The 26668-nt window shown below is 43.7% G+C and overlaps 1 protein-coding gene across 1 annotated transcript in view; it reads right to left on the bottom strand.

The window, feature by feature from the left end:
• ARHGEF26 (Rho guanine nucleotide exchange factor 26) overlaps nucleotides 1–26668 on the bottom strand; it is a 194339-nt gene that overhangs the window by 115581 nt on the left and 52090 nt on the right. The gene's annotated exons all lie outside the window — the stretch shown is intronic.

Raw genomic sequence — 26668 nt, 5'->3', positions numbered from 1 at the left:
TGAAAGCAGGAGCCACACTAAATCTTTGCAGTAGAAATAGATAGCAAATGGGTGAAGTATATTTCCAAAAGTGTAGAGGGATCTACAGCCTAAAAATGTTCATTTTGTTTAGTTGCCTATGTTTTTAATGTGAATTTTTGTTTTATGTTTGTTTTTAATTTTCTTTTTTTGCATTTTGGGGGCAATGTTGTAGATAGCGTGAATTCTTCGGAAAGAGAACACACACTATTTGCATCAGAGCTAAAAACCTGAAATTTTGCGGGTTGATATTCAAAACGATTTAACCAGCCAGAAATGGCTCCTGGCAAGTTAAACTAATTGTTCGGGCTAACCGGTCATTTTCAGCGGCATTTAACAGGTTACTAATATCCAGTGTGTTTTTTCTAGCAAAAAAGGTGCCAGTACTCAAATGTTAGGCCACCCTTCAGGGGTAGGGTGATCACTGAAGGATCCACCCCACAATAGCCAGGCCCCCTACAACCAGTCACAGAATCTATGACCAGGCAGAATTGGTGTGTAGAGTCTGAGCTCTTCCATTAAAACTTGGGGTCCATGGGTCAATTTTAGTAGACAATGGAAAAGGTGCCGGTACTCAGTACCCCCAAGTACCCCCTCAAAAAAAGCCCTGCTAATATCTTATTAGTGCCTCTCTCAAACCCGGCTATTTTGCACCTAATCAGCTAAGGTAACCGCATAAAAGTCAATCCTATCTTTATGTGATGCCCTGTAGCTGCTTAAATACTGAATATTGCACTTGGCTGGCTATGATGTAGCCAGCTCTGAAAATCCAGAAATTCGATGTCCATGGCCCGGCATTGAATTTCTGAGCAAAACGCCAAGTGCCGCCAGCTGAATATTGACCCCTTGGTTTTTTTTCCATCATTTTGTAGTAGATACATTGACATTTCCCAGGTCACTTCAAAGGAATATACATTCTTAATAAAGATAAAGGACAAACTCAAAAAAAGCAATTCTACAAGCTGTCAACTAAACTGAAGTACTAATTATGCCTCAAGTTTATAGAACTTGCACGCACGGTTGACATCAATAATTGGCAGTAACGCATATGTGCTAGGTTCTACTCTACAAACAGTGCGCCTAAATTGCTTAGTACTACTACTACTTATCATGTCTAAAGCGCTACTAGACGTACGCAGCACTGTACACTTGAACATGAAGAGCCAGTCCCTGCTCAACAGAGCTTGCAATCTAACTAGGACAGACAAACAGGACAAACAAGAGATAAGGGAATATTAAAGTGAGGATGATAAAATAAGGGTTAGGAGTTAAAAGCAGCATCAAAAAGGTGGGCTTTTAGCCTAGATTTGAAGACGGCCAGAGATGGAGCTTGATGTACCGGCTCAGGAAGTCTATTCCAGGCATATGGTGCAGCAAGATAAAAGGAACGGAGTCTGGAGTTAGCAGTGGAGGAGAAGGGTGCAGATAAGAGAGATTTACCCAGTGAACGGAGTTCCCGGGGAGGAATATAGGGAGAGATGAGAGTGGAGAGGTACTGAGGAGCTGCAGAGCGAATGCACTTATAGGTCAATAAGAGGAGTTTGAACTGTATGCGGAAACGGATAGGAAGCCAGTGAAGTGACTTGAGGAGAGGGCTAATATGAGCATAATGACACTGGCGGAATATTAGCTTAGCATGCAACTGTCAAGGGGCATTCACATGTACAACCTATCGAACACTGTCAGTTGCTTGGTGCACTTAGAGGTCCTTTTACTAAGCGGTGGTAAGCCCACCATGGGCTTACCATGTTCCAATCTGGAGCTACTGCTAGCCCAACACAGGGACCGGTGGCACTTCTGCCCCAGCAAATGACAGTTCCAGTCCTAGCGGAAATATTCAAAAAATATTTCCGCAGGGTTTTACCCGGCAGTAATCGGGCAGTGCTGCGTGATACCTGGTTAACGCTGGGTTACCGCAGGAGCCCTTGCCGCCATCTCAATGGGTGGTGGTAAGTGGTCCCCCCCCCCCCCCACATAGCCATGCGGTCAGATCAATCTAACCGCATGGCCATGCCTTTTTTCAGCCTCCACCGCTAGCACAGGGCCCTTTTTACCACAGCTTTGTAAAAGGGCCCCTTAGCCACACCCACTAATACCAGACATTGACCTGTTGTTAGTAAGTGTGCCTACTTTTTGGCCTGCCGATATCCCTGTATGATGCCATATGTACATGAGTAGAGGCCTTTCTAAAAAAGCTACTTTCTGTCAATTTCACACACAGATCTACTCATATATGTAAATGGCACCTAAGCCTTCTGAAATGTTCTTCTATATCTGGTGCAATGCAATATTTACCTCGCAAACAGATTCCTTGACTATAGAGTTCACTGCATTATCTGTAGAAAGCATGTCCTTGAGCCACAAAGGGTTGTTTTGGTCTTTTGTTCTGAGAAACAGGAAATGAGACTACATCGACTACATCTTTCTAATTAATGGAGGCAAAGACCCAGCAGAGTCGGCCAGCTTTGATCTCTATTTTCACTAGATGGTCTTCCTCCTACAGATTTTACATGTTGTGCACAAAAGACGCAAAATCACCACCCGTGTCCTGAGCAGTTTTAAAAGTGCTTTGTAAAATGTGTCACCTGATCAACACAGGGGCGTAGCCAGACTTCGTGGGAGAGGGCCAGAGCTCAAGGTGTGGGAGGGCACATTTTGGTCTGCCCCCCCCCCCCCCCGTCTCACCACCCTGCTGCTCCCCATCCACTGCTGCCGCTGTACATCTTGGTTGGCAAGTGTCCCCAACTCCTACCAGCTGAAGACTTCCTCCAGCACTGGTCTTCGGTGCCTCCTCATTGCCTGCCATACTCTCTCTTCCCCTCATGTCTGGCATGCTCCTTTTAGTGAAACTGAGCATGCTCAGTTTCACTAGAAGGAGCGTGCCGGATGTGAGGGGAAGAGAGGGCAGGGCAGGCAATGCGGCGGTGCTGGAGACCAGCGCTGGACGAAGTCTTCAGCTGGTGGAGGTTGGGGACCCCTGCCAACCAAGATGTACAGCGGTGGCAGGGGAGCACCAGGGTGGTAAGATGGCAGAGGGGGGGGGGGGGGGGGCGGCAGACCAAAATGTAGTCACATTTCCTGTTTCTCAGAACAAAAGATCAAACTTGGGGGGTAGGCCCCCCTGGCCCCAAGTAGCTATGCCACTGGAACATGACTTATATTCTTCCTACAATGTTGTCATCACGTATCCCCTAAAAGTGCTTTGTAAATTGTAACAGCTGATCAGTAAGACTTGTCTTCTTCCCACAATCCCCTCTCTCCTCGAATTGCTATATTGGCTCAACATCTGCTTAAATTCAAACTGCTTACACTTGCCTACAGGTACATTCACTGCAGCATTTCATTACTTTCCTTCTCTCATTTTCCCATTCACCCCTAGGTTGGCTCATCATTCAAACTGCTCTTATCTATTCCTTTCTGAATCTTTAAAATCTTGACTTGGCACTTTCCAAGCTGCTGTGCCTAATGCCTAAAATATTCTTTCTGAACATGTGCCATCGCTCCAGCTTCGCTAGGTCCTGAAATGAGGAAGGACTTAGCGAAGCTGGAGGAATGGTCCGATATTGGGCAACTAAGATTTAATACTAAAAAAATTCAGGGTCATGGACTTGGGCAGTAATTTCATTTTTTACGTGCGTCCACCAAGCATTCCAGAAATTTTCCGGCGGGCGGCGCTATCTGGATGGTAATCGGCATTGTACATGCGTAGATCATTACCCTCCGGTTAACATGTGAGACTTTACCACTACGTCAAAGGGTGGCGGTAAGGTCTCAGGCCCAAAATGGACGCGTTCCAATTTTTATTTTGCCGCAAGTCCATTTTCATCCCCCTAAAACAGGTCTTTTTTCTGGCGCGCTGAAAAATGGACCTGTGCGCATCCAATAAACGCATCTACACCAGCGCAGGCCATTTTTTGGCGCTCCTTAGTAAAAGGACCCCTAACTTGCTAGTCTCACACACACGAGTGACACTGGCTGCACATACTATATAACAGGACATGGTTATCCACTCCTACCCAAGCTAATATTCAAGCACCTTTGTGACCTCAATTGCAACTTTCTTTAAATTAGTCCGTTATTTTCTTACTTCTGTTACTCTGTCTTATCTATCTATATGTTCCATCTTTGCTTACACCCTGTGCTGTCTATTAAAATGTTTTATTGCATATTGTGTTGACATTGTAATATAATATACTATAAAGAAAATCAATAAAGTATATATACCACTCCAATTATACTCTCTGAAGTTAATGCAAAATTATGATATATACTAAATTTTATAAAGTAGCCTCAATGGCCCAGGGAACCATGTTTAGTTTAGGACTCCACTGAATTGGCCGACATCATGGGCTCCTCCTCTTTTCAGAAAAAACCACCGATACTAAAAAACTCCCTCTCTCAGGGGAGAAAAAGATCAAGTGGATAAAAAACGGAAAAGAGGGGTATTTTATCAAAATATCAATAAGAGTGCACAACACCACAGCGAGTATTAATGGAAGTAAAGGAAATACATTTACTTCATAAACCTTGATATTAAGAGAACAGAGAGCACTATATCAAACTGAAACCAATGTATCTCGGAGCTACAAATGTTTTTCACTTTGAGATGAACTTGCTTGTATAAATATGTTAAACAAATTACTTATCTTTGAGGCAAAATAAATTAGCCTTTTTGAAAGTTCAACCCATCTGGTTAATCTTTATGTAATGCTCTCGATCATCAATCCATAGTATCCTGTTTGTATAGTCGTCAGTCTCTGGTTGTTTTGGTATTGAAGTTAAGTTGTATAAGCGTGGGTAATACTTAGAGAAGTATTAAATCTCGCTATGTCTAACAGGGTTTTTATATAATATACTATGCCATACTTGTACTGTTATTTGAACTGCTGTAAATAGTCTATTGCTTTTGCTTGACTTATTCTTTCTGCTCACCGCCTTGAGTGAATTCCTTCAAAAAGGCGGTAAATAAATCCTAATAAATAATGATCTAAATACCCTCCCGGGGATATGTGGGATGATCAGATTGTTTAGATATGATAGCTGTAAACTATAAAAAGCTTTATGAGCTGAAACTAAAGTCTTAAAAAAGATTTCAATATTTAATGGGTAACCAATGATAGTGAATAAATAATGGAGTAACATGATCAAATTTTCTTTTATTAACTAAAAGTTTTATTGCTGCATTTTGTACGGTTTGAAGCCTATTTAGCTTAGAACTCAACAAACTTGTATAAAACTTTAGGTGCGCCTAAACTAGGTGCAGATCTGTCTTATTCTACAACACTACACTCAAATTGTTGGAATGCCATCCCATGGACATGCCCACTTTTCGGATCCACGCATAAAATTACAGGCGCATTTTTTTAATAGAAAACTGACTACAAAGATGCACACGTAAATTAAAATTGTTGCCAGTTAGCACCAATAATTAATTGTTAGCATCCAATTATTGCCAATTAATTGCTCATTTGTCAATTAAGTTGCCAAATTTCAGTGCACAATTTTGGCGTGAAGGGTTAATTTTATGACAGGCCACTTATCTGTGATGGCCTAGTAGACTCTAATTTCCATCATATTTTATAAAGGGGGAAAGGGACTTGATATACTGCCTTTCTATGGTTTTTGCAACTACAATCAAAGTGGTTTACATTGGATATACAGGTACTTATTTGTCCCAGGGGCAATGGAGGGTTAAGTGACATGCCCAGAGTCACAAGGAGCTGCAGTGGGAATTGAACCCAGTTCCCCAGGATCAAAGTCTGCTGCACTAACCACTAGGCTACTCCTCCACTCCAAGCCATATAAACACCTACTAGGTGTCAGGTGGAAGAAATAATGGGTAGATTTCTACGTACATTTGTGTTTTATAAATAACACACAAGAATTGCGACTCTGCCAGTGATCTGCCCAAACTCCACCTCTGAACACACCGTACAAGCTGGTCACGTAAAAGTATGCGCCTTCTTGTCACCACCATTATTTTTACCTGAGTATCCCTCAAAGTAATTCTATAAAATCTCTTATGCACTTAGGGGGTCTTTTACTGAAGATTAGCTCGAGTTATCTGCAGCAGGGCCCACAGGAATAAAATGGGACCTGCTGCAGATAACTCAAACCAACCTTGAGTAAAAGACCCCCTTAAAAAGGCCATGACATGTAAAAATTCCTTTAAAAAAATTACCCCCAGAAAGATGGAAAGCCCTTGGCACATTTGTGTCTTAGGGTAAAAATGACTAAGTAGACGCTTATAAACATTAAAAACTGAGAAATGAAAACCAAAACAATAATACACTGAAACCTTCTGCTCAGTGTGCTGCTGTGGCTAGGAAAGCGAATAGAATGCTGGGTATTATTAGGAAAGGTATGGAAAACAGGTGTGAGGATGTTCTAATGCCATTGTATCGCTCCATGGTGCGACCGCACCTTGAGTATTGTGTTCAATTCTGGTTGCCGCATCTCAAGAAAGATATAGAGGAATTGGAAAAGGTACAGCGAAGGGCAACTAAAATGATAGCGGGGATGGGACAACTTCCCTATGAAGAAAGACTAAGGAGGCTAGGGCTTTTCAGCTTGAAGAAGAGACGGCTGAGGGGAGACATGATAGAGGTATATAAAATAATGAGTGGAGTGGAACAGGTGGATGTGAAGCGTCTGTTCACGCTTTCCAAAAATACTAGGACTAGGGGGCATGCGATGAAACTACAGTGTAGTAAATTTAAAACAAATCGGAGAAAATCTTTCTTCACCCGACGCATAATTAAACTCTGGAATTCGTTGCCGGAGAACGTGGTGAAGGCGATTAGCTTGGCAGAGTTTAAAAAGGGGTTAGACAGTTTCCTAAAGGACAAGTCCATAAACCGCTACTAAATGTACCTGGGAAAAATCCACAATTCCAGGAATAACATGTATAGAATGTTTGTACGTTTGGGAAACTCGCCAGGTGCCCTTGGCCTGGATTGACCGCTGTCGTGGACAGGATGCTGTGCTCGATGGTCCCTTGGTCTTTTCCCAGTGTGGCATTACTTATGTAATATAAGGGTGGCGTTTATAAAAAATTCATTTGTGTCTACAAAAAAACAACAACAAAGTTTTTCTAGTGCTATTGATGCCTAACAATATCGATGAAGAAACTTCGGTTTAAAGTCACAGCACATGTACCCAACTGGGTTGAATGACAATGTCAGAAGACATCCAACGGATCAATTTTCAGAAAAACTCTGTAAACGAAAAGTAACGTACCTGCAGACCTTACACCTAGGGGCTCTTTTACTAAGTTGCAGAAACATTTGCAGTTTACTACTACGACTACTACAAATCATTTCTATAGCGCTACCAGTCTTACGCAGTGCTTCACAATTGAACATGAAGAAGAGACAGTCCCTTCTCAAGAGAGCTTACAATCTAAATCAGGACAGACAGACAGGACAAATAAGGGATAAGGGTAGGGCAGACAGATAGGACACATAGGGATAAGGGACTATTGAAGAGAGGAAGATAAGATAAAGGTTACGAACAAGTGAAAAGTTAAAAGTCAAAAACAGCATTAAACAGGTGGGCCATTAGTCCGGATTTGAAGGCGGCCAGAGATGGAGCTTGACGTAGCGGCTCAGGAAGTCTATTCCAGGCATAAGGTGCAGCAAGATAAAAGGAACGGAGTCTGGAGTCAGCGGTGGAGGAGAAGGGTACAATTAGGAGAGATTTACCTAGTGAACTGAGTTTCTGGGAAGGAGTGTAGGGAGAGATGAGGACTTTAAACACAGGACTTTATTCCACAGTAGCTCCAATTTTATGTGACAACTACTGGGAGGGGGGGGGGGGGGGGGGGTGCCCAGGTCTTGCAATAACATTAACATTCACATGCAATATTTGCTCCCGATTAAGGTGTCCCATATTAACCCTGCATTAGTCAGCACACAGTAAATGCAGTGGATTAGCTGCCAAATACCTTCCACACCCACTTATTTATTTCACAATTTTTTGATATACTGCCAATTGCTAAATTACTTTGCTTCTAAGCAATTCACAATATGTGATAACGATGCAGAAGAATCGATGAGAAGGGGAAAAGGGAAAGACAGTATGGAAAAGGAAGACAGGGGGAGATAAAGGAACAAAGTAAACTGGAACAGTCATGTTTTAATGAGTGTCTTGAAATGGTGCACAATGGTTCTTGCCTGATGTGTAATGGAAGAGAATTCCAAAGCTTTGGACCAATATATCTAAAAGCTGTATCCCGTGAGACATCCAGGCACAGGGAAGAAAGGGGATTTAGGTGAAGAAGTGATTGTTGGGAGGACAGTAGCAGAGGAGCTAGTGAAAAAGGAATTAGGAGGTCACAATTATAATCTAGAGTGGTGGATAGACAGCCCATAATCACCAAAGTGAAAGTTTTGAAGATGACACAAGCAGAAACCGCAACCAGTGTTTGGGTTCATGCCATATCCCCTGACAAAAAAAAACAAAAACGTAATGTGCAATTTTCCACACTGTAACCGCTAAATTACAAGAAAGCCCCTTAATGTGACTCTGCTCTAGCAGTTACCACATGGTAAATCACATTTTAAATGCTTCATTAATCTGCAAAGGAAAAACTATGCAAGCAGTTTCCCTTTGAAATTGCCGACATGTATTCGCAGACTTTCTTTCTGCAAAACCAACACACACAGCTGTGAAAACCTAGTCTATGTATTGATTCCCTACCTTGCCATCTCCCTAACCCTGAGAATGCCCGCCTTCAATCTGACATGTGATGTGGAAGAAGACATGAACCTCTAATTGGTCTAGGGAGAGCAATTTTCAGACAACACACTTTACTAAAAATTGCTCTCTCCATGAGTTCAGCAGAGGAGAACACCGTTGGTGTACTCTAGATGGAAAATCATAAAATTGTAGACATCAAACAAGAAACTAATTTGCACACCATGCCTAAGAGGCCCTTTTACTAAAGTGCATTAGGCTCTTAACACATGGTTAGTTCGCAGTAACAGGCTACTGCAATGGAATTTATGCGGGATGCAAAGAGCAACTTATAAAGAAACTTCAGACCGCTCAAAACACAGCAGCCAGGCTTATATTTGGAAAATCGAGATTTGAAAGCGCCAAACCCCTTCGAGAAAAACTGCACTGGCTCCCAATCAAAGAACATATTGCTTTCAAAATCTGCACCCTGGTCCACAAAATTATGGACTATATGACTGACCTCATTGACCTACCAACCAGAAACACAATCGGATCATCACGAACATACTTAAATCTTCACTACCCTAGCTGCAAAGGACTCAAGTACAAATCAATCTATGCATCCAGCTTCTCCTATATAAGCCCGCAACTGTGGAATGCACTACCCAAAGCAGTGAAAACAACTTACGACCACCTTAACTTCCGGAAATCACTAAAGACCAACCTGTTTGAAAAGGTATACCCTACCAACTCAAGTGCCTGAACCCTGCAACACAACGAAAACAAAGCTCGTAATGAACACTATCAGGCATATTTTCAAAGCACTTTGGGAGGCTAAGTGCTTTGAAAATGAGCCTCTATATAACTTTTCTTCTCTATGATTCCCTAATGTGTCTTAACACATGAATCTCATTTGACCATAACATCACTTTGTATTTGTTTCATCATCGGAGGTGGCTAATGTCTCACAGTACTATGTAAGCCACATTGAGCCTGCAAATAGGTGGGAAAATGTGGGGTACAAATGTAACAAATAAATAAATAAATAAATAATCGGACTGGAAAATGAGCCAGTGGCATAGCTACGGGTGGGCCTGTGTGAGCACAGGCCTGCCCATTCTTGGCTCAGGCCCACCCAGCATTGGAACCCCACATCATCATCTCTCCTCCTCCTCCGCATCCCGGCATCTGCTCGCCTGTCGCTGAACCCCGTCTCTCCCTGGTGTATCTTACAGGTGTCCCCAGTGCCTGCGATGATTCATTATTGCTGCCTGCACTGGCCCCACCGGGACCATTGGCCGGGACCCGCCCTCACTGATGTCATTTCCTGTTTCCTGTCTGGCGGAACCCAGCTGATGGAAGCCAGCAGGACTGGCGCAGGCAGCAATAATGAATCACTGCAGGAGCCGTGGACGTCTGCAAGGTACACCAGGGAGAGACGGGGTTCAGCGACGGGTGGGCAGATGCCAGGAGGCTGCAGAGGAGGAGAAATATTGATGTGGGATAGGTGAAAAAAAACCCTAGATTTTTAAAATATCTCGGGGGGGGGGGGGGGGGGGTGAATGTGGCATGGTGTGGAACAGCCCATCCAAAATACTGGGTCTGGCTACACCACTGAAATAAGCCTATTTACTAAATGTTTTCTTCCATTTTCAGCATAATTTTTGAAACCACTTCCATGCATAAGACACTGATTTATGACTGATTTATACATGTAAATGGGGTCTTATTAAAATACCAATCAGTACAAAAATACATGACATGACAGTGCTTACTTTGCTGGTATGCATATACAGGGGTGGAGTTTGAGGGGAGCATGTGTGGATTCCGTAGGTACACGTGATTACAAAATATCTAATCTTTTATTAAAGATGTTATCTGCCACATGACCACTTTAATTCTGATGGGTCCTGCTGCAGACAGCATGCACCAATCTTCAGTCAAAGACTCCCCTTTGTATCTTTATAAAATAGCATCTAAGTGAACACCTACTTTACTCTCCTAAACTAGGTGTCCTGCTATAAAATTACCCTCAGAATATCAATGGGAAGACGCTCAGTAAGTATGGACCGTAATGTCTATTACTTTTCTAGGAATATTATTGATTGTACAGGAACAGGAAATATATTTAAACCTTGGTATATATGATATTTCCCATTAACTGAAAAGCCTGCAAACTTCCGTTGGGACCTTCTGTTGCAGCTTCAGCGCTGGTTGTGCATTTCCGAGCAACCAGCATATCAAAAGAAGCAATTAATCAATGAAATTATGTATTATGTGAAACTTCAATGACATCCCTCAAACTGCCCAGGAAAGAGGAGGAAATTATTCCGAGAGGACTTCCTGTTATGACATTCTAAAATAAATAAACAAAAATGCATCTATTTTTAACCTTAATCTAGATCTCTTAAAGAAACCATTTCCTACCAAAGAACAGAGAGAACAAGGTCTTAAAAGTCCTCTGAACCCCAAATATTTTTTTTGCCTTTTTTTTTCTCTTTTATACACAGTACTCCCTTTACCTGCTAGAAACCATTTTAGGGATCCATTTAATTAAAATACACTAAGGTTTTGCACTTACTGCACGTTAAAAGCAATAATTAACGTGTAACATAATAACATAGTAAATAACGACAGATAAAGACCTGAATGATCCATCCAGTCTGCCCAACAAAATAAACTCAATTTACATGGTATGTGATACTTTATATGTATACCCGAGTTTGATTTGTTCCTGCCTTTCTTAGGGCACAGACCATGTAGTAAGTGAAAAGCCTGTGTGCTAACTATTGGGGCATTCATAGCATGTTACCGTGCAGAAAAGTTCTTTGGCACAAGTTAATCCCCAAGTTCTGTAAATGGCACCCAAATTTAGTTCTGCAATTCGGCGTGCAGTTTATTTATTTGGCTCACTTGTATCCAGTGGTGTGCTGGAGCAGGCTCTCACAGGCTCGCAAGAGCTGGTTGTTAAGTTTTTAAGAATTTTGGGAGCCAGTTGTTAAAGTAGGGCCCTCCATAGCTACTTTAACAACTGGCTCCCAAAATGTGGGCTTGGGCCCCCTGCTGAATTCTCTTTTACTTTGCTGGTGGGGATGCTGAGCCCTGCCAGCCAAGTAAATAGACTAGTGCTGCTCCCCGCTCCTTGTTTCCAGCTCTGGGCAGCAGGCTGGGACTTCTCGGGCATGTGAGAGAAGTTCCAGCATGCTGCTCAGAGCAAGACGTTGGGAGTGGTGGCAGTCCATTTATTGGCTGCCAGCAAAGGTATGCCTAGCGTGCCTGCACGAAGTGAGGGAGGAGAGAGAGACAAGAGTGGCTCCCCCACCCCACCCCCGGCCACCCCTGGCCCTTCCAACTGCAGAGCTGGCTACGTCCGGAGAAAGAGCTTGTTGTTAAAAATTTACCAGCACACCCCTGCTTGTATCCCACATTTTCCCAGCTTGTTCAATGTGGCTAATAAAGTTACAAGAAAATTACGTTAATACAGCAGGATATAATAGATAAATAAAAAATTAACACAGTTCTCTTATATACAGTAATGAAAGCAGCTAAATAAGAGAAGACGGATGGGAAAACAGGAGCAACAAAAGGCAAGCAGACAGAAGGCAAAAAAGTGGGAAATCTGTCAAAACGGACATAGGGGTTTAAAGAGTAATTTTTAAAATGTAGGGTGATCCGTTGTCTCTTTCAGTAGTCTCGGCAAAGCATTCCAGGACTGCAGGCTGATGTACGAAAAGGAAGAAGCGTAGATTGACTTGTACTTTAGATTCCTGCAGGAAGGATAGTGCAGAATAAGATAAGTACGAGATGACACCGATGAATTTCTGGGAGGTAAATCTATCAAATCACACATGTAAACTGGTGCTTCTCCATAAATGATCTTATGTGTTAAGGCGCAGATTTTGAATTCAATACGGCCTTTAATGGGTAGGCAGTGAAGACTCTCCCGAAGAGGCTGCGCACTATCGAACAGAGTCAGTTATGCACGTAACTTAGGGGTCCTTTACTATGCTGAGGTAAAAGGGGGCCTACACTAGCATCAGCGCATGTTTCTGATGCACACCGAGGCCTCCTTTTACCTCAGTGGACAAGAAATGGCCATGTAGTAAATGAAGCACTTGCTGCACGGCCATTTCAGGGGTGGGGGGGAGCACCTATTGCTATCCACTGAGGTGGCGGCAAGGGCTTCCGCAATAACACGGCAGTACAAAAATAGAAACGTTTTTGTGGTGACGGAAATGGCATGCTCTAGGGGTGGGAACTACCACCGGGCTCCTGAGGTAGCCTGGCAGTAGTTTTGGACTGGCGCAGCGCCATTTTTTTTCAGCACCCAAATTTGGGCGCCATTTACAGAATATAGTCCAAAATGCCTGTTTTGAAATTACCTCTCAGTCTGTTCATGTTTGCGGCCACGTTGCAGCCACAATTTCAGCAGGTTTTGTGCTGGTGGTTTATAGGGAGGGGCAGCCAAAAAGTTTGGTTTCATGTCATTTCCAGGAATGTTCATTTTGATTGTTTCTGGTGGCCATTTTGTTTTTCCTCAAGGGAGCTAAGTCGAGTGTATGCTCTTTGAAAAGTGTATGCACTATTTGGGAAATGAGGGCGCTTTTTTGGAAAGAGAGTGCACAGTTTCTCTTCCCAGTGGTGCACACATGCATGCACTACTTACACTTGCAAAGTGGTCTGTGCATGCACAATGGGAGCTCTATCAGGAGAGTGTGCCCTCTTTCACACTATTATCAGCAAAGAACATGACTTGTTTTTTCTGCTCATTTCTGAGTTTTAATGATGTGCAACAACAAGGGGATATGTTTATCTTTATTGTACAATTTGCTATACTACTTAGCTAAAACAATAGATCACAGTGATTTATAAAATATCATAAAAAATAATTAAAAGAAAGGAAAGGAACTCCATTCTTGAAAGGACAGAAGTCAAACATTCCAAAAAAGAAAGAAACTGAATATTGTAAATACTCCTAAAAAAAAAAAACAACAGCCTGTTGATTGAAGAGACTCCCAAATAAAACTCCCACCTTCATACCACAACAACATTAATGACTGGCCAAATTAAAAGCCAATGATAAAAAATGACTCAATCGAACAAAAGACTACCACATGGAGAGAAGCCGGCAACTACTGAAGACTTACCTGTTTGAACAAACTTACGGAAAGAACCAAAACACATAGAGTCCATACTCACTGTTCATCAATGCAACATACATCCACTTCAGATCCCTCATCCCGTAATCAATTGTCCCACTGTCTCCTCCCAATGTCTCTATGTTGATGTCCCATTGTTATATTCCTAATGATATTCGAATGTCTCGCACAACTCTGCAAAATGTATTCCATAACCAAGTTGTTACAAATGTATTTCTATTATTCATATCTTATTGTAAGCCACACTGAGCCCGCAAAAAGATGGGAAAATGTGGGATACAAATGCAATAAATAAATAAACTTGTTCCATAAATCCGGAACCACTCAAACAAAAGCCCTCCTCTGAGTAAGGGCATGACAAGCTAAAGACAAAGCTGGAACCACCATCCTATTGTCGGCCTCAGATCTCAACGGCCTCTGTGGAACATATAGAACAGTTAACGATGCCAAATAGGATGGTGTAAAATTACAGAACGCCTTATCTGCAAGAGCTAATAATTTAAACTCCACATGGTAACAAACTGGGAGCCAATGAAACATCACAAACAATGGGGTCACATGATCTCTCACTCCCCAGCAACCATACTGTAGCATTCTGCAATGTCTGTAGCCAATGCAGGCAAACTTAAGGGAGCCCTACATACACTACATTCCCAAAGTCAAAATGCGAAACTACAAACGAATGCATAAGAGCATGCAGAGCCTTCTCATCCAAAAAAGCATGAACCGAATGTTAATTGTCGCAATGCATACAACCCTCTCCTCACTACCTGAGAAACCTGGGCAGTAAACGTCAACTGATAATCCACTATCACCCCCAAATAAGAAAAAGATTCAACCAATGTCATGGGAATGCCAGCCAACAAAGACTGCGATTTAGGATGAGGAGCAGAGCCAATGGCCCGATATATATTGTTGATATTTCCCATGTCACTGCAAATGACAGCCTATCTCTAATGTTTTATGTAAATAGGCTTAATTTAGGCACCTACTTTACCTTAAAACAGAGGCAAACTGATATAAAATTCCTTGAGGACTGGGTTGAGTACCATGACTTTAAACCATGCATTCTAACATGTCCCTGTGTCCTGTACAAATTGCCCCACACTGAATTTTGCTTAGAAAAGGTTCAACTGCGTGTTGGGATTCGTTTGGATTACTATGCACTTCAGGTTTGACCTCTGTTGGCACTACTATGCAATTTGGATGGTACCTCATTGGGATCCTTTACCAATGCGGCCTTAATAAAGATCACATGGGTTATTTTGGTTGCATTGGAATAAGGAAGTAAAACACATTTCACAGAACACAAGAATGTGTAATTGACTACCTACATCACATATCTTTGGGGACAGAAGGGTAACAATATTTCCCCTAAACTCCTTTTGTAAAGGACTCAGGAGGTCTTTTACTAAAGATTAGCTCGAGTTATCTGCAGCAGGGCCCATAGGAATAAAATGGGCCCTGCTGCAGATAACTCGAGCTAATCTTTAGTAAAAGACCTCCTTAATGTTTCTTTATTTTTCTACACTTACAACGTTGTTAAGGTGAGCTGCAAAGAGGGACACCACTGTATGACAAAATTCTGTTGTACATTCTAAAACCTTCACTTTCGAGTCTGGAGTGGAGAGAGAGCTGGCAATCGACTAGCTCGTCCAACTTGTAATTCTTCACATATAAAAATAACAATTACTAAAGTAGGTTGATTGGGGTGTATTTTTTCCTTATATTTAAGCATGGCTAAACCCTGTTTGATGAGGGTTGGAACGTCTAGGTGGAAGACCAGATGCTCCCATATTTCTTTTTTTTTGTTACATTTGTACCCTGCGCTTTCCCACTCATGGCAGGCTCAATGCGGCTTACATGGGGCAATGGAGGGTTAAGTGACTTGCCCAGAGTCACAAGGAGCTGCCTGTGCCTGAAGTGGGAATCGAACTCAGTTCCTCAGGACCAAAGTCCACCACCCTAACCACTAGGCCACTCCTCCACTGTTGCTACTATTTGAGATTCTACATGGAATGTTGCTATTCCACTAGCAACATTCCACGTAGAAGTCGGCCCTTGCAGATCACCAATGTGGCCGCGCAGGCTTCTGCTTCTGTGAGTCTGACGTCCTGCACATATGTGCAGGACGTCAGACTCACAGAAACAGAAGCCTGCGCAACCTTCTACAGAAACAGAAGGCTGCGCAGCCTTCTACATGGAATGTTGCTAGTGGAATAGCAACATTCCATGTAGAATCTCCAATAGTAGCAACATTCCACGTAGAATCTCCAATGGTATCTATTTTACTGTCATAGTAATGCTTGAATGTTTTCACTTATATACACTGTCAGCTAGCACATTTGCTTATTTCCGATCTGACGAAGAAGGGCAACCTTCGAAAGCTAATCAAGAAATGTATTAAGTTATGTCCAATAAAAAATGTATCATCTTATTTTCTTTTCCATGTTTTATTTTCTTTGATTTCTATTGATTACCTTTAAAAATGGACTAACACGGCTACCACACCTCTCCTTTCTTTCAGCATTTCTCATTCCTTATGGCCCACCTCGTCCTCTACGTTCCTCTCAACAGGACCTCCTTGTTGTTCCTATTGAAGTATGATATAAATTTAAACTCTGTATTTTCATCCATAAATTATTTTATGGTTTTGTTGTTCCAGATTATTTTGTGCAGTTATTTACAGTAGAAACAACAATTCACAAGATCATTGCCAGTTAGTTTCCTTCTGTGAAACATGTGAAGTATAAGTCCTATCAGAGTTCTGGCTTTGTTTATTGCTCAGTGCAATGTTGGAACTCCCTTCCTTTGGAGTTCAGATTAATAGAACCGTATTTACATTTTTGTATATTGTTAAATGCTCATCTGTTTTCCATATCTACTATAATAAAACTCAACCTCAACGTTCTGAGGACACTGACGTCAGTGAAGCCAAGCCCTGACTTCCTTCAAAAAGGTTTGAAGGTTCGTGGTGGTGAAGCCACCAAAATCGCTCCGGGCCCCGCCCTCGAGGGCGGAGCAATGGCAAAACAACGAAGGGGTTGGCAGGGAGGCGTGGGGGTGGGAATTCGCTCCGGGCCCCGCCCTAGCGTCAAACGTCATGACGTTGGGGGCGGAGCAATGGAAGAATAATGAGGGGGTTGGCCAGGGAGGGAGGGAGGGGTGTTGGCGACGAACACCTTGCTAGCGCCCGTTTCATTTGCTCTAAAACGGGCCTCTTTTACTAGTTTAATATAATTTTGGTGACTAAGTTCTGAGATAGATATTAGTCTATGAATATAATGTTTTTTTTTTTTTTTGTTAACATTTGTACCCCGCGCTTTCCCACTCATGGCAGGCTCAATGTGGCTTACATGGGGCAATAGAGGGTTAGGTGACTTGCCCAGAGTCACAAGGAGCTGCCTGTGCCTGAAGTGGGAATTGAACCCAGTTCCCCAGGACCAGAGTCCACCACCCTAACCACTAGGCCACTCCTCCACTCCACTGTATTCGTCCTATTGATGGACTAGTTTTATTTTGTAATCCGCATCAATAGTTGGCATATAGCAGAATATAAATTTTGTTTTGTATTGTACTGTATTCTTTCCACAACATCTCCTCTGCTATTTCACATTGCTCCAACTGTGGAACCACTTGCTGAAAAGTCTGAAGAGCCTTCCTACTCTAACTCAGTTTAAGGCTGACTTAAAAACCTACCTCTTCTCTAATGCTTATGGGCAGTAACCAAGGATGCATGTTTTTCCTCCCCCCTCTCTTTCCTATCGATATTGTAGTTCTTCCCACACTCTTCTTATGCCAGTATGTTCCGTTAATCTGTCTTGAGTATGCTATTCTTTCTTTTACCTATATTAGTGGGTCTTTTACTAAAGCTTAGCTTGAGTTATCTGCAGCAGAGACCATTTTATTCCTATGGGCCCTGCTGCAGATAACTCGAGCTAAGCTTTAGTAAAAGTCCCCCTTAATTTATAAGCCGCCTAGACACACAATTGATGGGCGGGATAGAAAATCTTTTAGTAAACTTGAATTACCTCCCGGCGTCTCCTGCTTCCTTCCATGCCTGCAACCAGTCACTGGTAGCCTCAGTAGAGCTCATTGAAACCAGGGGGTAGCCAGACCTCGAGGTGGGAGAGGGCCAGAGCCCAAGGTGGGGGGCACATTTTGGTCACCGCCCTACCACCATTCCCCTCCACCACCTCCCACTCCTCCTCCACTGCCCACTGCCGCAGTTGTAACATCTTGGCTGGTGGGGGTCTCCAACCCCTGCCAGCTGAAGACTTCGTCCAGCACTGGTCTCCGGCACCACCACATTGCCTGCCCTGCTCTCTCTTCCCCTCACATCCGGCACGCTCCTTTTAGTGAAACTGAACATGCTCAGTTTCGCTAACAGGAGCGTGCCCGACTTGAGGGGAACAGAGAACAGGGCAGGCAATGCGACAGCACTGCCACAGACCAGCGCTGGACGAAGTATTCAGCTGGCGGAGGTTGTGGACCCCTGCCAGCCGACCAGGGGCCCAGAGCAAATTTGGAAAGGCCCAGGCCCCCGTGGCCCCATTTAGCTACGCCACTGATTCAAACACTGTTGTGAGAACTGAAACCTGCAATGGCCTCCAAGGGCTGAATATTATCACACCAGTCTGAATAAAGGGTGGTTGCCTTATATTTGAGGCCATTTGATGTTTACGCCAATATGGTATTTTGCAGGACAAAATCAGTTCCCCCAGAAAATGTCCTACTGCATGCCAGTCTCTTTGTTGGCACTGCCCTCATCAACCACGTAGTTGAAAAGTCTCTGTATGTACTATTGAATAGATCTGAATATGTTAGATGTTTTTCTTTTCTTTTAGTACTAGCCGTTGAGCCCGTGAAAATGGGCTACTTTTGAAATGGGGGGGTTTCCGAGCCCCCCCCTCCGAGGTCGGCGCCGCCCCGCCTCCCCCGGAGTCGCCGCCGCCGCCCCTCCACCCGGCCCGAGCAGCACTGTGAACTTACATCACCACGCAGCAGCAGGCACATCAGCAAAGCTGCAGTCAGGGCAGGCTTCCTTCTCTGCCTGTGTCCCGCCCTCGTGTGACGTAACGTCGGCAAGGGCGGGACAAAGGCAGAGAAGGAAGCCCGACGGCAGCTTTGCTGATGTGCCTGCTGCTGCGTGGTGATGTAAGTTCACAGTGCTCGGGCCAGATGGAGGGGCGGCGGCGATTCCGGGGGAGGGGGGAGGGGGAGCGGTTCCGACGTCTGCAGCATGCCAGTAGAGACTTCCCTCTCTGTCCCACCCCCGTCATCACGTATTGATGCGGGGGCGGGGCAGAGAGGGAAGTCTCTACTGCGCATTTGCAAGTGAGTACGGTCACTCGCCGTTTATATGTTTGATTATGGTTCAAAGTTTGCCGAGAAATGTCTTTCAAACTGTGGACAAATATCTCACATCCTTATTGAGCATCTCTTGAAAGGAAAGATAGAAGAGGGAAATCCAGGAAACCCTTGATCTAGAATGTTTTTCATTTTCAGATTCCATTTCATACAAGCTTCATACAATCGGCTGCTTTGTTTACATCCAGCTGGCAGGAGCATCACACTTCAGATACCATCCCTGTGCCAAATGAGCTATTTTACTCTAAAGCAGATGTTCCACTAAACTCCACCTCACGAAAACAGCTTGTATAGAAAGAAATTAGTTCTTTTTAAATTCCTGCATGCACTTTTCATTTCACTGGCATCTACCAAACCTCACTGAAACCTGAAGTCCCATGCTAATGTCTAGTGGAGATAAAATCCTAAGATTCCTCTTTGGTGGAAGGAAAATACTTGAGCAGAGAAATGAGAGCTATCTGAATTTTTGACATTCCAGGATACCACATCATATTTTTGAATCCAACCCTTTCCTATTCCAGAGCTCCTTGTTCAGTCAGCTGTCAGTTAAAAGGGTTTGGATGCTTACAATACCTCCTTAGCAGCCTCAGATGTTAGGGCCAGGTCTATTAGAGCAGCATGCAGGTCCCTGGAGTAATGTAGTGGTCAGTGCAGTACAGTGCAGCGCACCATGGTGTGAAGGACTCTGGTCCCTATCTCCCCCTACCTGTTGCATTTGTGGGGGAAACTGTGAGCCCTCCAAAACTCACCAGAAACCCACTATACCCACATATAGGTGTCCCCTTCACCTATAAGGGCTAGTGTGCTGGTGCACGGTTGTGGGCAGTGGGTTTTGAGTGGGTTGGCTCAGCAGACAAGGGAGCAACGGTGAGATGTGTACCTGGGAGCATCTTTTTGAAGTCCACTGCAGTGCCCCCTAGGGAGCCCCATTTATCTCCTAGGATGTCTGAGAGACCAGTCTACTAAAAATCCCAATGGTTTCATTTTCTATGTTTTTCACTGGGACTTTTTTTTTTTTTTTTGACAATGGACCAAAAAAACAAAACCTTGTTAGAAACAGTATTTTCGAAAACAAAAGATAGATGTTTTTCTTCTTTTGAAAATGAACTTCTTTCCAATTCAGATTTTGGACGTGTTTTGCAAAACATCTAAAGTCAGACTTAGACGTCATATCGAAAATGCCCCTCCACGTGTAAACGATAAATCTAATGCTAATCTCCTGCAGCAACTTGTAATGCCTTCTGTTTAACAAGAAGCCTGTTTCAGCGACCTTCCTCAGGAACTGGCAGAACAACTTTTGCTAATACATGCTAGCTTGTACGAATTCCAAAAGTGGATGCCCTCCATCCTAGGACGAAAATAGTTATAAAAGGATAACTGCTGCCTAGGAACTCTCACAAATCAGCTCGTTCGTACCTAAACCTCCATTACCCAGTTTTCTAAGGCCTCAAGTGTAAGACCACTTATGCATCCTCCTTCTCCTATCTCAGCACTCAATTGTGGAATGGGCTGCCTCAATTGGTCAAACTTACTCCTGATCACCCGACCTTCAAGAAGCGCCTCAAGACCTTCCTCTTTAGTAGAGCATATGCTTCAAACTTGCTGGCATCTCTTCCTTCTGAATTCCAACTGACGTAGTGACACATTGCTCATCCCTACTCTTTCCCCCTTTTCCCCTTACCCTTTTACGACATTGTTTGTTTGCTGAATTGCCCGTCTCATCTTCCGCCAGGGTCGCTTTACTCATACCACCCCTCTCCTCAAGACCCTTCACTGGCTCCCTATCCGTTTTCGCATCCTGTTCAAACTTCTTCTACTAACCTATAAATGTACTCACTCTGCTGCTCCCCAGTATCTCTCCACACTCGTCCTTCCCTACACCCCTTCCCGTGCACTCCGTTCCATGGATAAATCCTTCTTATCTGTTCCCTTCTCCACTACTGCCAACTCCAGACTTCGCGCCTTCTGTCTCGCTGCACCCTACGCCTGGAATAAACTTCCTGAGCCCCTATGTCTTGCCCCATCCTTGGCCACCTTTAAATCTAGACTGAAAGCCCACCTCTTTAACATTGCTTTTGACTCGTAACCACTCGCCTCCACCTACCCTCCTCTCTTAATTGATTTGATTTGCTTACTTTATTTTTTGTCTATTAGATTGTAAGCTCTTTGAGCAGGGACTGTCTTTCTTCTATGTTTGTGCAGCACTGTGTATGCCTTGTAGTGCTATAGAAATGCTAAATAGTAGTAGTAGCAGTAGTAGTAGTTATATGTTTTTATAGACAGTTGTACGCCACATTGAGCCTGCCCTTGGGTGGGAATATTGTGGGATATAAATGCAATAAATAAATAAAATAAATTGCCAATATTTTACGCATGACCATTACACATGTACTTCTCAAACAGTGCCACTGAAAAATGTCACCACTTTTTTTTTAAACCACATTTGGTTTTAAGCTCCAGTAGGATTCCTTGTTCTATGGTGAGGTATAGAAACTTTTGTGTCCTTTGCCTACTCAGTTTACCTGCTTTTCTGAAGGCATTTACAGGTGGGTCTCTGATTCTACATGTCTAGATAAATAAGTGAAATGACTGCAAGATGTTTATCAGGCTCATTTTCAAAGCACTTAGCCTCCCAAAGTTCCATAGAAACCTATGGAACTTAGCCTCCCAAAGTGCTTTGAAAATATGCCTCTATGTCTCTTTTCTAGTCTGTGGAGATCACGGAGTTGGAATTTATGGAATGCTATCTACCTTGAGACTGGAACATCAGACTTGGACTCGGCAGTGTAGTATTTCACGTTGGAGGCGGAAAGAGGCTCAGACCACAGTACATTAGGTAATCCACCATATGTTAGGTTATGCACTCTACAACGACATGACACTTTGACACCAACTTTAAAAAGTTACAACTGCTGTGATTCTTAGAAATACATAATGAATGCCCAGGGACAGAGGGAATACAATGTTTAAAAGCATCCAGTACAAGTACAACATGTTTTATAAAGTTAATATTTGGCTTTGATACGTATCCATCTTTCCACATGGAATGTTGTTGTTATATATCTGGTGTTCAACTTGGATAACATGTTGCCAACAGGTTTTCCCTCCACCTAATTAGAAGTACACTGAGAGAAAGGAACCCTGGGCAGAATACCAAATTCTGGGGTTTGGCACTTGGCCAAGACTGCATGTACCTCTTCAGATAATGATTTAGTTCTGAAAACAATTCGAAATTGATAACAAAAATCTCAAAACCTTTTCAAGATAATGGGATTCTTTGTATGTGGAACTCTGAAAATGAACTGCTGTTCCTCCTCTAATCCATCCGAACAGTTTAATGAGGTAAAATTAAAAATCTTTGCTTGATAAGTTGAATATTAGAAATCTTAAAAAGCAAGCGAGTAAACTCCATAGTTAGGTTTTTTTTCAGGACTTTCTAATCTGCAAAATAATCAGGGGTGCATTAGGCAAGCAGAAGAAAAATGAATGAAAGTAATTGGAAGTTCTGGTCGCTCACTACGGACCTTTGCTTACGGCTTACAACTACAGCTGAGCTGTTGCAAATAAGACAGGTTCATGAGAGGACTGGCAATGATTCAAGTAAAACACAAACCCAAGCCTATTCCAAGGGAATCTCCATTTCAATAACTGTTAACAGACTCCATCAAATGCACACAACAGGACATATTGAAAGTAAAACCCCTTTTTTCCCCACTATAGTAGGTCTCCATGGCGTCTTACTGCTGACCCACTCCTCCTCCTCCTTTTCCCACAAGAGAGGCAACTTGATGCTGAAATGATACACTACCCCAGGGCAATTTTACTTATGGGCAAAAGGGGCAGTTTGCACAGCAAGAAGCTCAGTGCCTGAGCCCGTGGGGCTTTGCCATAAATTTCAGACAGTGGAGAACAGCCCTTTGAATTCTGCTTCTGCTCCTCCCCTCTAAGGCAGCTGCAAGGAACAGCAGAGGAGGGTAAGAGCCCAGAGCACACAAAGAATAGCAAATGAGCCATCCCGCTCCTAAACCAGCCACTGCCCTCCTACCATTCAGGAACAAAGAAGGGAGGAGTTGAACCTGGAGGAGACACTTTGGTTTTTTTTCTAGGATAAGAAGCACAAAATTTTGTTTACTCTTTTGGTATATTGCCAGGTACTTGTGACCTGGATTAGCCACTGTTGGAAACAGAATACTGGTCTGTCCCAGGGCAAGATGCATCAACCAAACGTAAAAGAATCTAAAACGTTAGTCCTGAACGAATTTGAAAAAACGAAGAATGCACCAAAAAAACAAGTCACACATGTTCAGTACGGTATTGAAAAACGTAATCCCCGTCGTTAATCGGCCCCTAAAGCATGTGCAGAGCAGCCAAGCTTAATGCTGGCTGCTCTGCGCTTGCCACAAACGTCAAAACAACAACAACAAAAAAAACAACACAAACACGTGGCTCCCAAAATCAAAACAAAAATCAAAAAAGGATCGGGAGGGGGCAAAGGCGCTCGTCAGGAGCGTCCTGTATGGACAGTCTTCCCCCCCCCCCCCCGCCTAAGGTCCCCGCTGCATCCCCGCTTCACCCTGCACGAAAACTCAAAATTTTAGCAGCCCTGGCCCCCCTCCCTTCCTCTCTTCCTTTCTCTCTACTCTCCCACAGCTCCGCCTCCTGCCATCCTCCGCCCCCGTGCCCCGCCCCCCCTGAGGTCGTCGCCGCCGCCCCCCCAGCGCCTCTCACCTCTGTGTGAAGGCGCTGAACGGGCAAGAAGAACATCTGATCACCGCGAGTCTTCAGGACGTCTCTCCTTCCCTGAGCTGGGCCCGCCCCCGTCTGACGTAAGTAACCTACGTAGGTTACTTACATCAGACTGGGGCGGGCCCAGCTCAGGGAAGACTGAGAGATGTCCTGAAGACTCGGCGCCGATCAGATGTTCTTCTTGCCCATGCAGCACCTTCACACAGAGTTGAGAGGCACTGGGGGGGGGGGCCCGGTGGAGGGGGGCGGCGGCGACAACCTCAGGGGGCGGCGGGGGCGGGAGGCGGAGCTGTGGGAGAGTAGAGAGAAAGGAAGAGCGGAAGGGAGGGGGGCCGGGGCTGCTAAAATTTTGAGTTTTCGTGCAGGGGGAAGCAGGTAACTCGTGCGGGGGGGGGGGGGGCAAGGCCGTCCATACAGGACGCTCCTGACGAGCTCCTTTGCCCCCTCCTGTTCCTTTTTCGATTTTGTTTTGCTTTTCTATTAATGCAGGGGGAAGCCTATGAAGTACTGCATCCACCATGTCGTTCTTTATTGGTAGCGTTTTTATTTAATCTCACTTAAACATGCCAGCTTGGATTTTTATGCTGCAGGGGGAAGTGGGGAGTGACAGCTCAGGCCTTAATGGCAGCTCTGACCTCACGTTAAATATTTTGCGGTAAATGATTCGGTGTAATCCCTGGAATGGTTAGTGTATCCCGAATCGTCCACATTACAATGGTAGTTACTCTTTTGTACTCTGTTTTTGGTAGCTGCTAGCTTCATCGGAAAAAGATCTTTAATGCATGCTACGGTTAAAAATTTCTTCTTTAAAGGGTCGTTAAAGTTTAGTGCATCTGGCCCCCAGTACGGCAAGGTTTGTAAGTGTATTTCCACTCTAATTCAGCCCTGTCCTCTTGTTCCAGTGAAGGGGTGAGGCTGGAGGGGCCAGAAGTTCAAAGAAGAATTTTGTCTGCACATATCTATTTCTAATTTGTGGTCATGTATTCTAAATTTGGTGATGGTCTGTGTTCTGCATATGTGACTAAGGTGAGGTATTCAGCTAATATGTTGTAAAGAGAAAGGGAAATGGGACTTGATATACTGCCTTTCTGAGGTTTTTGCAACTACATTCAAAGCGGTTTACATATATTCAGGTACTTATTTTGTACCAGGGGCAATGGAGGGTTAAGTGACTTGCCCAGAGTCACAAGGAGCTGCAGTGGGAATTGAACTCAGTTCCTGAGGATCAAAGTCCACTACACTAACCACTAGTTGCCATTACCAAGATGACAGCAGAATTTGAATTTTATATTTATGAGTCATATGGGGGAAGATCCGAGTTCAGCCTAATAAGTCAAGCCAACCAGCCAATCTGAAAGATAATTGGGTGGGGAAGCGCAAAGCTGAAGGTCTGCACAGGATGCCTGCTACCTTTCTATCAGTCCTGCATTGCAAAACCTTTAACACCACACTGGTGCCAGCACAAAATGGCCAAAAGGAGGAAGACACCTCAAGCTGTACTTCCATGAGCTCCATGGGTTTCTGGTTTGGAAGAAGGTAGAGGCTTATTTACCGGCTTATGCAGGCTGGAAGAAGGTGGTGGAAGCATATAGTTGCCACTCTATAAACCTCACGTTCACATTTACTCATGCATTCCACATGTAAAGGAGTGGAGGAGTGGCCCAGTGGTTAGAGCACTGGTCTTCCAATCCAGAGGTGACCGGTTTAAATCCTGCTGCTGCTCCTTGTGATCTTGGGCAAGTCACTTAACCCTCCATTGCCTCAGGTACAAACTTAGATTGTGAGCCCTCCTGGGACAGAGAAATATCCAGTGTACCTGAATGTAACTCACCTTGAGCTACTACTGAAAAAGGTGTGAGCAAAATCCAAATAAATAAATAAATTAAATAAATACAACATCAATGGCATAGTCTTTGGAATATAGGGCCCTCCATGCCCTTGTGACATTTCTTAGGTAATGCCTAATAGAGTAGCAGGCTGAGAGCCAGTGGAGCCCAGTCCAAGTACAGTTCCTTAAGATTTTGGGCAAGTCACGTCATTCTTCATTGCCTCAGGTACAGACTCAGATTCTGAGCCCTCTGGAAACAGAAAATGCATCCTGTACCTGAATGTTCACCGCTTCGCAGTTTCAAGTATGTAAGAAATGAAACAGATGTCAGAATACCAAATCCCACATCTTTGATTTATTCATGTTTCCTAAGCTCTTGCACTCTTCCCTAGCTTCTATGTCAAGGAAATCTGATTTAGGAAGCATTTTACTAACGCTTAGCTCCAGTTATCTGCAGTAGAGTCCATAGGAATAACATGGGCCCTGTTGCAGAGCTAAGCTTTAGTAAAAGACCCCATGAAAGTTTAACTCTTAAATGGTTGCCAGACAGGGTTTCAAATAAATACAGATCACTTCCTGGCTTCCATGTGAGCATTTTCACACTCCTATGACTAGACTATCTACATGCAAATAGGGCCTTCTATTTCCTTATAATTGACCTAGTTCCCAAGACCTTTAACAATGCACAGTATTCAAACTCTCAGCAAACGTTAGTACTAACAAGATCAGACATCTTGACTGGCTAGGGACTGAAAAGGCTTACTCTTCTTGGCACTCAATAATGAAAGAGTCAAGAGTGTAAATCCAGCACAATGAATGTTATTACAAAGCTTTACTCATTGGGCCCCCATTGTCACCATCATCTGGA

Source organism: Microcaecilia unicolor, chromosome 10 (genome assembly GCF_901765095.1).
Source record: "Microcaecilia unicolor chromosome 10, aMicUni1.1, whole genome shotgun sequence".
Lineage (NCBI taxonomy): Eukaryota > Metazoa > Chordata > Amphibia > Gymnophiona > Siphonopidae > Microcaecilia > Microcaecilia unicolor.
Note: the sequence above shows the minus strand (reverse complement) of the source record. Positions and strands in the feature narration are given on the sequence as shown.